This window comes from Apteryx mantelli, chromosome 2, assembly GCF_036417845.1.
Source record: "Apteryx mantelli isolate bAptMan1 chromosome 2, bAptMan1.hap1, whole genome shotgun sequence".
NCBI lineage: Eukaryota > Metazoa > Chordata > Aves > Apterygiformes > Apterygidae > Apteryx > Apteryx mantelli.
This window is the reverse complement of record NC_089979.1, coordinates 88848920-88863209: the sequence shown is the minus strand read 5'-3', so window position 1 is coordinate 88863209 and position 14290 is coordinate 88848920. Positions and strand designations below refer to the sequence as shown.

General features: G+C 39.4%; 1 long non-coding RNA gene across 2 annotated transcripts in view; it reads left to right on the top strand.

Annotated features, from left to right (window-relative positions):
• The window catches only part of LOC106492824 (uncharacterized), a 40721-nt gene that overhangs the window by 7547 nt on the left and 18884 nt on the right, over positions 1–14290 (top strand). For both annotated transcript variants that reach the window (XR_001294055.2, XR_010883378.1), the window contains exon 2: positions 1052–1239. This is a non-coding gene — a long non-coding RNA (uncharacterized lncRNA). The remainder of the gene's footprint in view (positions 1–1051; positions 1240–14290) is intronic.

The window sequence follows — 14290 nt, the reverse complement described above, 5'->3', positions numbered from 1 at the left end:
TAATAAACTTAATCAAACCAATATAGCTATGATAAAATCATCTCAGACAAACATGATCACATTCAATTATGGGAAAAACTACTTTACAGTTTATTGTAGCTTGTTAGGCAAATTTGTGAAAGTGACATGAGACAGTATGTTGTTATAGTTCCCAAAAGGCAATTTGTCAAACAAAACTAAGGAATATGTGCTCTAGCACAGTCCTGCACATCAGCATACCATTCTGGACATTTCAGGAGTTCCCTGGTCTCACTTGCTCCTCCATCAATCAAGAAAGGTAAATGTCAGGCTGGCAAAGACTGGTTACCCACTACAATAATGATCAGAAACAAGGTGAAGAAATGAAAGAGGATTTTATGTCTTTTAGCATTCCGCGTGAGTGGCCAGGAAGAATTCACAAACTGGGTGATGTAAGCAGCTGGAGCTATTCTATGTTATAGCTGGAGATAAACCAGTAATTTGCTGATGGAGGAATATTATTAAACAATAAATATATATATTTATGTATGTATTTCTTTGAGCATGGCTGTCAGGCAGCAAAAATTAGCATACATTTATTTCTCAGAAGAGGAAAAATAAATATTGAGGAAAATGACAATTATATCAAGACAGGAGGTCTAAGCAGTAAAGAGGAAATATAATTACTACATGGACTGAAAGGGCAAGAAGTGGCAACTGGAAATAGAGGGTGTTACCGGTCATCCTCAGAAACAGACAGGAATTTTTCAGTGAAGAAAGAGTTTGAGCTTACAGGAAGATAGATAACTCATGAAATGTACTTTAAGCAGAGCAAGAAAAACTACTCCACTGACAGAGTTATAAACCTGATCTCTTTTTAAAAAATAACAAATGAAAAATGTATTCTGGTTTTCTAAAGGCAGAAGATGAAGCAACAGATTTTCCCATACCCTTTGGGAAATGGGGCTGTATGGGCTGTGCTGGGTAAATACAAGCCAATTCTACATGGTAGAAATACGAAGCATTGATAACAATTTAGAAAAGCAGCAGCGGTAGGAGAATATCCTTTCCTAAATCTGCTTACTGATTCTAGGAGAAGGTGGGTCCAACATCTGGGATAAGCTGATGCAGTAGAGCGACGGGAGCAGCAGAGAAGTGCCTGAACAACTGATTCAGAAGAGTTCATGCTGAGGAAAATGAGGCAATCCCTGAAACCAAACAGTGTTGTTGATGAGGGGCGGAGATCCTTTTCATTAGGAAACCTGGTTGGTGGCTGGAAAGGTTAGTGTTGTAGTAGCTAGCATTGGTATCATGGGAGGCTGTAAGGATCTGCATGAGATTGGTTTCCAGCTGTTAAAATAAGCCTTTATAAGACAAATATATCAAATGTTAACAAAGGAAAAAATGTTTAAATGTGTACAAGGCTGTGACCATACAAACAAATCCTGTCACTGAAACCTCAGTCCTCCATTGCCAAGAGAGGTCATACTAGAACAATGAGAAGAGTACAAAAGTGAGTGTTTAAAGTGAAACTCAAGAAGCTCCCAGAAAGTCAGAGTTTAACTGAAGGTAATTCATTTAAAGTCACAGAAAGAAGTTTGTCTTTGACAAATCACACTGCTTTTGAAAAGCAAAACTGTGTAACTGTGCTCCTAATTTACCTGACCTTTCACAGCACTTTTGTCTTACAACCTCTTTAAAGTGGTTGTCAAAGACCTCTTTACAAAGTAGCTAATTAAATAATTGTATTGTAAGGGTCAGTTAATTACACAGACAAAGAACTAGCTTAGATAGCAAATGCAGAGAGCAATTGTGTAAAATAAGAGTTTGGGCTAAAGAAATACGATGAGCTGTGTGCCACAGAGACCAGTAATGGCTGGGAGTGATTTCATTCTTCACATATACATCTTCGGCCAGGGAGAAGGAATATGGCAATAAAGGAATGGAATCTGCTTATGATGCATAACTGGGCAGAGAGTCAACACAAAGGAAAAGAGTAATAAACATCAGAATGTCTTGGACAGACTAGGAGCAACAGGATATGAGTTACTTGTGTACTTTAATTAGAAGAAAGGGTGGTGAAAAAGACTGGACAAGTAAAAATGTCTTAGTACTACTGCATTGTGCTTCTAACACACTTCGACTAAATACAATAAGGGAGAGGGACTGCTGGTATTGAGGCAGGAAATTCTGAAGTGATTAGCAGTAGAGACAATTCAGGACAGATACAGTCCTCTCCATCACTGTTTTCATAACTTTTTGGAAAGCATTGCAGAAGTAAGCTTGATTTTCTTCTTTAACAGAGGTCATGCCAAAAGAGAACCTTATACAGGAGTCCAAGGAAATTCTCTTAGGCTACTTGGGAGTAGTATTTATTTTTAATGTGTCTAATCTCACTGTTTTAAGCTGTCAGGGCTATACTGAAACTGAGCAAGATGTAAAATAAAAAATAATTTATTAAGAATGCTGCCTTCATGTTGAAGAGTTTGTAGCTTTGGTTGTTTAAAACTACTTTTATTTAGCAATTTAACTTTGCTGCTTAACGACTATGTGTAGAACATGTGCTGCAGACTTTTTAAGGTTCATTGTTGTGTCATAGAGGCCTCTTCGTTCATATTTTTAGATCTTCCAAAAATTTGTTTACACATTTCCTGTGGAGGACGTGCTTGCTGTAACACTGCTTCTGCATCAGCCCACTCCCAGTTTATTTTAGTATCCCCCAGCTGATGGTGGACAGATGGGTTGGGTTTATGAGCAGAGGAATGCTGCCCTGCCTCTGATGGCAGGGAAAGGTATGCAGCTTGCCTCCTCCGCACAGCTCTCAAACATTTCCTGGGAGAAGGGCCAAAATGGCTCTCTTGGTCACCAGAAAGGTTATAGACCTAGAAAAGACTCAAGGATAGACTGAGTCAGCTTTCAGTCTTGAAGGGCAGAACACCAGCCACTGAGAAGCTGTCCCTGAAGATTCCTGTCACAGTGAGGTCGTTGATAGAGGGAACAGACATATTTTAGTACAATCTTATTTGGAGAATAAGTTTTGGATTAACACGTAGTAAAATCAATAGAGTCTAATCTGCCTAAATGTCTGTGATATTTTCTGTGTGCAACACAAAACAGTTTGCACTGTGATCCCTTCTCTTTTCTGACCATGATGGTACAAAATCCCTCTGTGCTGAAATATGCTTCTCTACATCTCCTGACTCAAAAGCCATATCCTCCCTACCTAGCCCCAGAAGAGGCTGGAGCCGCCTGAGAGCTCCTGCAGTGGAGCTGCGCTGAGCACATCTTGCACACCCAGTGGACAGGGCACAAAGCAGGGGAGAAGCCTTTGAAAGCTTTACTCAGAGCAGGCAATTCAGACTTGGGCCATTGACTTCCTGTAGTGTAGCAGAAGTCAAAACAAAGGGTGAGACTCTAACCCCATGGCTTTCTTGGGGAAATGTGGACAGTCTCAAGGATAAACACTTCGGAAAGCTGTGAGCTTAGAAAACAATGAGTTTTAAGGTGGAAATGCTTCTAAAGCACTGTTTGTAAACTAATTGATATTCAGTGATTCCTAATGTATTGTGCTTACCAGTCTGTTTTTCACATATAATGAGTATAATGTATCACTGTCTTTTCAAATAGAAAGCCAGATCCATGACTCTCTAGGGGCTAAATCTTATTGTGAAGATAAACTGCTGCTATTTCTTAGTATGGGTAGTGAATGGGTACATCATGCCTGCTATTTCTTAGTGAATGGGTATATCATGCCTCTGTATGTTTGAGATCATGTCACACACTAGTGATGGCAATCACGATAAATCTGGGATACAATTGTTAGACCAAGTCCACTGGGAGGGTCTCATAAATACTGATTTTTCAGGCCCTTCAATAAATCTATTTTGGAACCAGTCAGACTTCTGGTTGGCTCCTCCCCTATTTCTCCCATATCCTCTGGAAAGTCAGACAAACACCACTGTCTCCTGTGTTGTGGTGGCTTTGTTCCTCCACAAATGATGCAAGCTTCCTGCTGTCTTCTCCTCTTGTATACAGGATTTCAGGGCTAGAACAGAAACTACTACTGGCTGGCTCTAAAATCCCTTACATCTTTCTGGCTCCTCCAGTACTGCACAGGGAGTAAAAAATCCTTATACTTTCCCTCACACCTTCTTTCTTAAATAAGCATCTGGAGATGTCAGTGAAAAGGGCTGGAGAGAAGTAGCTGTAAGGCCCAGCAGAAAGGAAAGCTAATAGGATAATGATGGGAGATTCTCTGACACAACGTGTCTAGTGAGAAAGAAAATTTTATAACATTAAAACATTTTGTGGGAAACATGAGGAAGTCTTTTGGGGAGGAAATAAAAGATTCAAAATCATTAAAAAAAAAGAGAGGGAGAGAAGGAAAGATGTTATTCCTCACAGCTCTCAGATTCTTCTGGTTTCTTTCCCCTAAAATTTCCCCACAGTTTTCATTCACATCTACAGTAAGGGAACAGAGGGAAAAAGTCATTGCTCTCATCTAGAAGAAAACATCCAGGATGCTCCACACCACCAAACTGTAAATAAATTTGAAATTAAATATTTGCTAATATGTAGTTCCCATACTAATAGAACTTTTATTTATATCAGTAAGAAGAACATGAAGCCCCTACCTCAAAGAGAAAACTGTATATAACATTGTTCACAGTTTGTATCTCTGGGATTTTTTTCAGGAAACTGGATAGGTGTGAAACCCTAATGTTAAAGTGAACATTTCACCAGTCTCTGCTATTGAGGATGCTAAAACAAAGTACACAACCATAACAAAAAGCTTACACGAATAATAATTAGCAATTCTTTCTTTTATTTTATCTGTTAATTTGTTCCTTTAATTTGCCTTATAGTTGTTACTATTATCATCACTTCCTTTTTTCTACTTGAATAATTTTTTATTCCCTAGACTAAGATCTCTCCAAAAATAAAAATTGAGTCTTGGTACGTATAATATTCATTCTTTATTGTTAACCAGCCAAGATCATTTTTTGTTTGTCTGGAATACAAATGCACATTAATAATGTCAGTATAGCTTTAGGAAATGACTATCTTCATATTAAAACACTCCACTAGCTAAATATAACAGTATGCTTCATGTTCACAGAATAGAACCTGGGGATAAACTATGGGTGTTTGATTATATTAACATTTTATATAAAGTGTTTAGAGGCTATAATGTGTTGTCTAAATGTTCTTGAATATTAATGAAGTGTTGAAGGCTGCAGCATTGACAAGTAACTTGCATGAAACACTAATGCAAAACTGAAATTCCATGGGCAATTACTTTTCATAATTCTCTTTGATTTTCCAGGAGTAAACCTGCTCTTTCAGTGCACATAAGAAATTATTCATTGGGCATCAATATCTCAAACTAAGGGGAACACGCGCTTTGAATACAAAAACAATCGGGTTTATAAATGTTTTTATATAAAAATAATAATACATAATACATTTATAAAGCTGACAAAACATACATTGACAGTACAATTAAAAATCTGATTTTAGTGTTTGTGACATACAGAAATATACTACAAAGTAGAATTATCTGGAAGCCTGGCATCTGTCATATGGTGTTGTGCATTAGTCCGACCAAAAGCACCAGTTTAGAATTTCTGTTACTAAATAAAACCTCATGCAGTGTTGAGATATATTCTGAACTTCCACTTAAAAATGAGAATTTGCAATGTGCAAGATTGAGAGAGCAAGTCAGTAAATTTAAAAATTATTTTGACTGAATTAATATAAACTATATTCTATCATAATAGGTTATTTCTGTTTTGCAGCAGCAGAAGGATAAAGCAGTCCAAAATTTGCCATGCTTCTGTTAGGTTTTCCTTATTGTTCTTTGGCTGAGACCAGAAACAAAAACTAATAAGCTGTCATCTCAAATTGCGCAAGCAATTGCATTCTTTGAAAACCATTATCTGCATGAAATCTTTCATGACAGGAAATTACAAACAGAAAGAAATTCCTTCACAATGAGAGAAAAGCCCAGACTATTTTCAATACTTGTTTTAAAGTACACAAGGTGCCACAAAAATACAGTAGTGGTCACTTTGATTCCAAATACCTATTCTAACAATAGACTGCTTTAGAAAGAGACTAAGGATATTAAGTAAGGAAAAAGAGAATTGTTTGAAACCATAATAGTTAAATTGTCTACCAGGCAATCAGTAATTTCTGACCACAGGTCACTGAAAAGAAACATAGGAAAAAACTATTTCTAGTCTAGGCATAAAAACAATGTTCTGAAACATCGAGAAAAAAAAGCCTGACCATTTATTTCATTATTTATGGCAATTTTGGAAACATTTACCTAACAAAAATTTTGGACTAGAAACTTTGGTTCACACTAATTTAAAAAAAAAGTCAAGCTATCAGTGGATATTATGTTGTGACTTGCTGCAGAATGTTTTTCAGTGACACAATAAAATTTGGAAAATACATCCTAGAAGTTATATTTTTTCTAATGAATTTTTTAAGCCATAGGAAATTATTTGTTCATGGGACAATGATTCATTATGAGACCTATTTTTTGTGTGAAAGAGAGAGAAATGCAATAACTGTCATTTTAATATCTTGATGAAGGGCAGAACAGAAACACCTAAGAGAAAAGATACAGGAAGGAAATCACTGACTGCTTAAATACTGTTGTTAACTGAACTAGATCACGTTTCTTTACACTAACTGGCAGGACACTACATATTCAAAAATTTTTTCCCTTTTCCCTTGCAAAATTCAAATTCTGTGGTGCCAATTCAGGAAGCTGCTGATATCCATCTGTAGCTCTTAATTTTATAAAAGGCTTGTGTATTAGATGTATATAGTGTATTTAGCTCAGTGAATTCACTGAAGGGCAAAAATTACACATTTTTCTTTGACAAAGTAAGCACCCAGAAGGGTCTCTAGAAATGAGCCCTCCCTCCAAAAAATATTAAACTTTTAACTCTACTCAAATGTCGGTAGGTGAAACTAAACTGAGACGATCAGTTAGAAGTTCAGGCTGCTACAGACGTTCTAAGGCTGTGGTCAATATCTGACCTTTCTCAGCTTCAGTGGGATATTTCAGGAAATTCCACATTTCTGAAGAAAAGGAACTTTGCAGCTTCATAACTGGATCACATCCTCATCTGTCATGCCACAAAGACAGTTACAACTACTTAAACGACAAATTTTAAATAAGAACAACAAATAATAAGAATAGCATCCATATAAAACTTCTCTCATTTTGGCTTCTTAACATTGCTACATTTTGTTCAAAGTTGAAATACTCCTTGCTGTATTAAAGAACTTTCATACCTTAGCTCTTTTCTTTGAGCTGATTCTCTAAAGATCATAAAATGAGAAAGTTACCTCAGTTTGCATTTTTCTTTGGCATGCTGCTTTTATGTAAGACTTCTGGACAACCACATCTCCCTTTCTAGTTATAATCACGTTCTTACTTTGCTCTCTCTGATCCTGTCTGTCTGCCAGTATCTGCTATTACCTTTTCTAACAGCACTGCAGATTTCTAGCAGTCATAAATTAGTCTTTACACTTGATAGTCACTTTTTAAATTCATTTGTATCAATGGCATAATTTAGATCACTCTTAACGACTGCAAGGTTCATCACAGTGTCCAAATGAATAGGCATTTTGTTCAGGTTATTTCTTACCCTATTACAAATTAGGAGAAAAATGATGAAATGATGATTTTCCAGTGCGACTTTCTTTTCTGTTGACTTCAGGCCTATAACACTGCATAACAATTCTTCATAATCTTTTATTCTGCTAAAATTCAAAGTGTGTCAACAAGTTTTGCAGTGAAGGTGACTAAACTAATACTAAAGGAATGCATACCATCTGCTTGGTCAAATTCTGCCTGCAAGAAATGTGCCTTTAACACCTGTATTACTCATAATTTAGATATACATGTTCTGTCTTCAAATATCAGGAGAGGTATACCTTTCCATAGATGTAATTAACTCAGTTTTGCCTGTGGCAAAGCACAAACCAGGTACGTCAATCTATGAGTGACTGAGCTGTCTAATTCTTGTCCCTTCATGATTCTTCTTAGACTTGGAAATGTGCATTCAGAAAATACTGTATTTTCAAGCTATGCGTCTGGGTGTTCTTGGAATCAGTGACCTCCAAATTGACCTGAAGGCCAAAATAAAAGCTGATTTCAGTGCAGATAACAAAAGCATTTTAATGCTAGATGTCCTTAAGGACTAAAAGTGTGAGTTTTCAGTTGTATATTTACTTTGCCTAGTGCAAGCTTCCAGAAGCATATTGAATTAGAAGCTTCTTCTCATTTTATGCTTGGAACCTAGTTTTGCATGAACACAAAATTACCCCAATTATTCAGACAAGACAATAAACAAAGTCCTGATCTTGTCATGAAGTGATATGATACAGAAATATTTGCTTTATGAGATATGCTATGCTATAACTGACTGAAAGTCTTGGGAAAAGTGTAAATAACAGGTGGAAAAGATAACTGTATTGAGATGGCAGTTTTCTTCTGTGACTAGTTTCCGCAGTCTGTGCCTATACTGTTCTCTTTTGCTATTCCTGAGGTCCACACCAGTGTGAATATGGCAACCTGGAGCATCAAGAAATTCATTCATCCAGTTCACTGTGTGGCTCCACAAACAGCTGGCAAAACAGAGGGGACTGAATGGGAAATAGAAGTCAGTGGCTAAGAGGTGGGAACTGCTTACGTAGGCACCGTTACCAAAAAAAAGAAATGTCCTAGAACAACTGCTCACACTACATAGGCTTAAAATGTTTCATTTAGGCTGACAGCAAGGGAGCAAAAATATCTGATAACAATGGACAGCTGTTCAGTCAGTATGTGCAAGCATTAAAAATTGTTTTATTACCTCAAAAAATTACCCCTGAATTAAGTAATTAAACTGTTGTAATTTATTCAAGGCCTGAAAAATACAGGAGATGTTTCTGACAGTGAGAGTAAAATATGAGCGGTTTTCAGAATGACATGTCTTATTTCTTTGTCACTGCTGTCTTCCAGGCTGCAGAGAAATGCAGCAGATTTTTTGATAGTAGTAGTGTTATATTGAGATGCTGGCATGTCAACGAGGACATGCACATACAAAGGCACTTTTTGTCCCACCTTCTCTGTACATTAGGCCAGGCTAGTGGTTATTTAATTTGCATATTTAGGAAATGATTGTACCCTTATACAACAACAAATATTTCATTTATATACAAGCAGGCCTTTATTTTAACATCCAGAGAAAAATTCCAGTGGGACAGTAATTTGACAGACTGTGGAATATTGCTAATATGCTTAAACACAACTAAGAAGGCTCTGGTAAGACTTGCACTTCCGACAAATGTCGGACGTTACCCAGGAAAATTTATTATTATTGAAAGCGCTTAATTGTTAGTTTGAGCTCCTAGAAAGAAAATTTGTAGCAGCAAGTGCATTTATCAACGGCAATTCCGAACCTGTTGTATCTGTCGCTTTAATAAAATCTTACTCTTTTTACTTTGCAAAACTGACCCAGGGAAAGTCCTCAAACAGGGGGGCTCTGGCAGGCAAACGTAAATTATAAAGATAAGGAAGGGCCTTCCGTCCCTGCCTTTCACGCGACAGACAGACACATATCACAAAGTGTATATCTTGTAATATGATTTGAAGAAAAAAGGGAAAACTGGACATAGGGCTATAGATTCAATACAAATTTTAATTTACCTTCAACAAAAATTTCAATAAGGCTTCCTAAGCTTAAAGAAAACATGGAAAGGAAAGAACCATTTAAGTACAGCAGTACGCTATTATTTAAACAGGCATCTCATTTTTGCAATTATACTTCAGATCATAATTATTGTTTTTAATATATCTTATGCTATCATTCAGAGAATTATGTATAAAATATTATGACTTATATGTCATATTTGCAAATATCACTCCATTTCTGTGCTTGCAAAAAAAGCAACAAAACAAGACCAGAACTATGGGATAGATAAATAGATACATACATAGACACATGGACAGACAGATAGACAGACTGTACTTGAGATCTATCAAACAACATACGCTCTCTAAAAAAGTCACATGCTTATCTGCCTATATTAACATGACATTGCTTTTTAGATCACATATTTAGAAAAAAGAGGGAAGGAGCTATGTAATTCTGATGATTCCTGCATGGATTTATGTAAGTAAATGTACAGTTGGATGTACAACATTTATAATTTGTTGTTCCTCGGGCCAGAAGGCCCCACTTGGTCACCTACCAGGTAGGGGGTTGGCTGGTCCTTTGCCCAGTGGGAGTGAAAGAGTGCTCTGGAGGGCCCTGCCTGTTGCCTGGGGGAAGGGACAAGGATTTACAGGCATTACCTCAGCCAGGGATCTGCAATCTTGCCTCAGAGCTGTAGCAAGCAGGCTGCTTAGCTGGAGAGTGGTGGTGGTTGCCTGGACCTATGAACTGCACCCTGGAGTCTACATGGCTCTTGGTTGTTTTGTATATGTGAATAAAGTTGTGCCCTGCCACATCAACACCATAGGAAGTGTTTTTGTCATTCCTTTGCCTATAATCAGAGTCAGTATTATTAAGTGTGATAACTATTCAAGTTTTATGCAGAGTGTTTTTTCCCCCTTGCTTTGTTGTTTTTCTTGTGTTTGTTTCTTTGGATTGCTAGCCCCCTCATGACACAATGCAGTACAGCACTTAAACACCAGCTGTGACTGAATTCATTTAGATTTCACGCTTGCTTAAAGTTGGGCCCAACATAACAGTTCGGTTTGACAGCAAACTTTGAGTAGATCCCCAGTAGCTATGTCAAAGAGCACTCAGTAGTGTGAACTACAGATTTTTATATTTCCACTTTCTGCCATATTGAGGCCCAGAAAGAACTTAATTCTAGAGCACATTTACAATAAAGTTCATTGTCTCTGCTTTACTGGAACCAAAACTTACATTCATGGTTACAGAACTAAATCTGTATCTTCAAATGTACTTGTTCAAAGATTATGTTCATGAATTTAAAACTTCTGGCTGCTTGCTACTGCATTCCAATGCGGAGTATAAGCAAATAGACAAATTAAAGTGAACTGGAGCTTTCAGTCCCGTCTCCTGTGTGGCCATCCCTGGTGAATTTAACTGAATAAATGAATAAACTTCTTCTTTTAAATGAATGTCAAAAAAGAGAAATATTTGAAAATGGTATCAGTGACCATTCATAGTTTTTCTGTGTTCAAAAGTGGTCTGTAACGGTCTCTGAGGCTACAAAGGGAACTCTCTGTGTTTCAAAAAGGACTCTTTAATACAATAGGGAATTCACACAATTCTATACAGCAATAATTATAAATATACCAAAAGATATATGTGGTTCATCTTCATTTACTCTGTTGCTCTTTTATGTCCTTCTAGCATTTAACAGTGTCTAGGGACCTTTGTATGTCATTTGTACGTAGTAGTGTATAAAGCCTCATACTTGATCAGATTGATACTAACAGAACTTAGCATAATAATGAGTCAATAAAAATGAGCAACATGATAGAGGTATACTTTGTTTCAGGATTGTAGGTATTGTGGCAGATCTTCAGTTATGACACCCAGATAATTGCTGATGACAGTGTATTCTTAAGCTGCCACACTCCTACGGCAATGGGCCCTACAAAGAGACTTTTGTTTGGCCCTGTGGATGTAAGCAAGACCTCCTGCTGCTCTGCTGCCAGCACACTGTAATCACTGAGTACACATTTTCAAAGAATATTAAACCCACTCTAACACAGAGCAAGAAGTCATAAGACCTCACACTGAGGGTGCATAGAAAACAGTTTATACAGACCTCTAAAGAGAAGTTGGCAAAAGTCCCACTCTCCGTTACTTGAAAAAGATGGCACAAATCTATCTCTGCACTTGTGAACTGGCATTCTAAAGGCAATTCTGCCTAACAGCTGCCAGCGAGTGCAGTGTTTCCTATATAATTCTGTGCATTGTCTGACTCTGCTTATTCTTCAAAGTTTCACTTCAAGATGGTATTTTCTTATCCGGAGTGGTATCAAAATAGCTAAGATTTATGGAAGGAGGAATCTTAAGTAGAACTTCTTGCTAAATGAGCACCATGCTAGGTGTCTCTCAAAACTGTATGTTGAAGTGGTTTGATTTTCAGAAGTTTTGAGGGATCTGTACAAGGAGCCACAATGTGTTCAGCTCTTTAAAAATCAGGCTACACACACACATGCATATATGTATGCATATAAGTGTGTCTGTATATGTGTGTGTGTATGTGTATATATCTGTGTGTGAGTGTATGTCTGTGTATACACACACACATACACGGACACACAGACACATATCACAGAATCACAGAATCACAGAATGGTTGAGGTTGGAAGGGACCTCTAGAGATCATCTAGTCCAACCCCCCTGCTCAAGCAGGGTCACCTAGAGCACGTTGCACAGGATCGTGTCCACGCGGGTTTTGAATATCTCCAGAGAAGGAGACTCCACAACCTCTCTGGGCAGCCTGTTCCAGTGCTCTGTCACCCTCACAGTGAAGAAGTTTTTCCTCATGTTCAGATGGAACTTCCTGTGTTTCAGTTTGTGCCCGTTGCCTCGCGTCCTGTTGCTGGGCACCACTGAAAAGAGTCTGGCTCCATCCCCTTGACACCCTCCCTTCAGATATTTGTACACGTTGATAAGATCTCCTCTCAGCCTTCTCTTCTCGAGGCTAAACAGGCCCAGCTCTCTCAGTCTTTCCGCATAAGAGAGATGCTGCAGTCCCCTAATCATCTTAGTAGCCCTTTGCTGGACTTGCTCCAGTAGTGCCACATCCCTCTTGTACTGGGGAGCCCAGCACTGGACGCAGTACTCCAGATGTGGCCTCAGCAGGGCTGAGTAGAGGGGGAGAATCACCTCCCTCGACCTGCTGGCAACACTCTTCCTGATGCACCCCAGGAGACCATTGGCCTTCTTGGCCACAAGGGCACATTGCTGCCTCATGCTTAACTTCACGTCCACTCCCAGGTCCTTCTCCACAGAGCTGCTTTCCAGCAGGTCAACCCCCAACCTGTACTGGTGCATGGGGTTACTCCTTCCTAGGTGCAGGACCCTGCCCTTGCCTTTGTTGAACTTCATGAGGTTCCTCTCCGCCCACCTCTCCAGCCTGTCCCAGTCTCTCTGAATGGCAGCACAGCCCTCTGGTGTATCGGCCACTCCTCCCAGTTTTGTATCGTCAGCAAACTTGCTGAGGGTGCACTCTGTGCCTTCATCCAGGTCACTGATGAAGAAGTTGAACAAGACTGGACCCAGGACTGACCCCTGGGGGACACCGCTAGCTACAGGCTTCCAACTAGACTCTGCGCCACTGATCACAACTCTCCGAGCTCTGCCACTCAGCCAGGTCTCAGTCCACCTCACTGTCCACTCATCTAGCCCACACTTCCTGAGCTTGTCTATGAGGATGTTATGGGAGACGGTGTCAAAAGCCTTGCTGAAGTCAAGGCAGACAACATCCACTGCTCTCCCCTCATCTACCCAGCCAGTCATTCCATCAGAGAAGGCTATCAGATTGGTTAGGCATGATTTCCCCTTGGTGAAGCCATGCTGACTACTCCTGATCACCTTCTTTTCCTCCGCATGCTTGGAGATGGCCTCCAGCATGAGCTGCTCCATCACCTTTCCAGGGATGGAGGTGAGGCTGACTGGCCTGTAGTTTCCTGGGTCCTCCTTCTTGCCCTTTTTGAAGACTGGGGTGACACTGGCTTTCTTCCAGTCTTCAGGCACCTCTCCCGTTCTCCATGACCTTTCAGAGATGATGGAGACTGGCTTAGCAATAACGTCCGCCAGCTCCCTCAGCACTCGTGGGTGCATCGCATTGGGGCCCATGGATTTGTGGGTGTCAGGTTTGCTTAAATGATCTCTAACCCGATCCTCCTCGACCAAGGGAAAGTCTTCCTTTCTCCAGACTTTCTCTCTTGTCTCCAGGGTCTGGGGTTCCTGAGGGCTGGCCTGAACAGTAAAGACTGAAGCAAAGAAGGCATTCAGGAACTCTGCCTTCTCTGCATCCTTTGTCACCAGGGCACCCACCCCATTCAGCAATGGGCCCGCATTTTCCCTAGTCTTCCTCTTGCTACTGATGTATTTGAAGAAGCCCTTCTTGCTGTCCTTGACATCCCTTGCCAGATTTAATTCCAAACGAGCCTTAGCCTTCCTCGTCACATCCCTGCATACTCTGACAACGTTCCTATGTTCCTCCCAAGTGGCCTGTCCCCCTTTCCACTTTCTGTAGACTTCCTTCTTCTGGTTGAGTTTTGCCAGGAGCTCCTTGCTCATCCATGCAGGTCTCCTGCCTCCTTTGC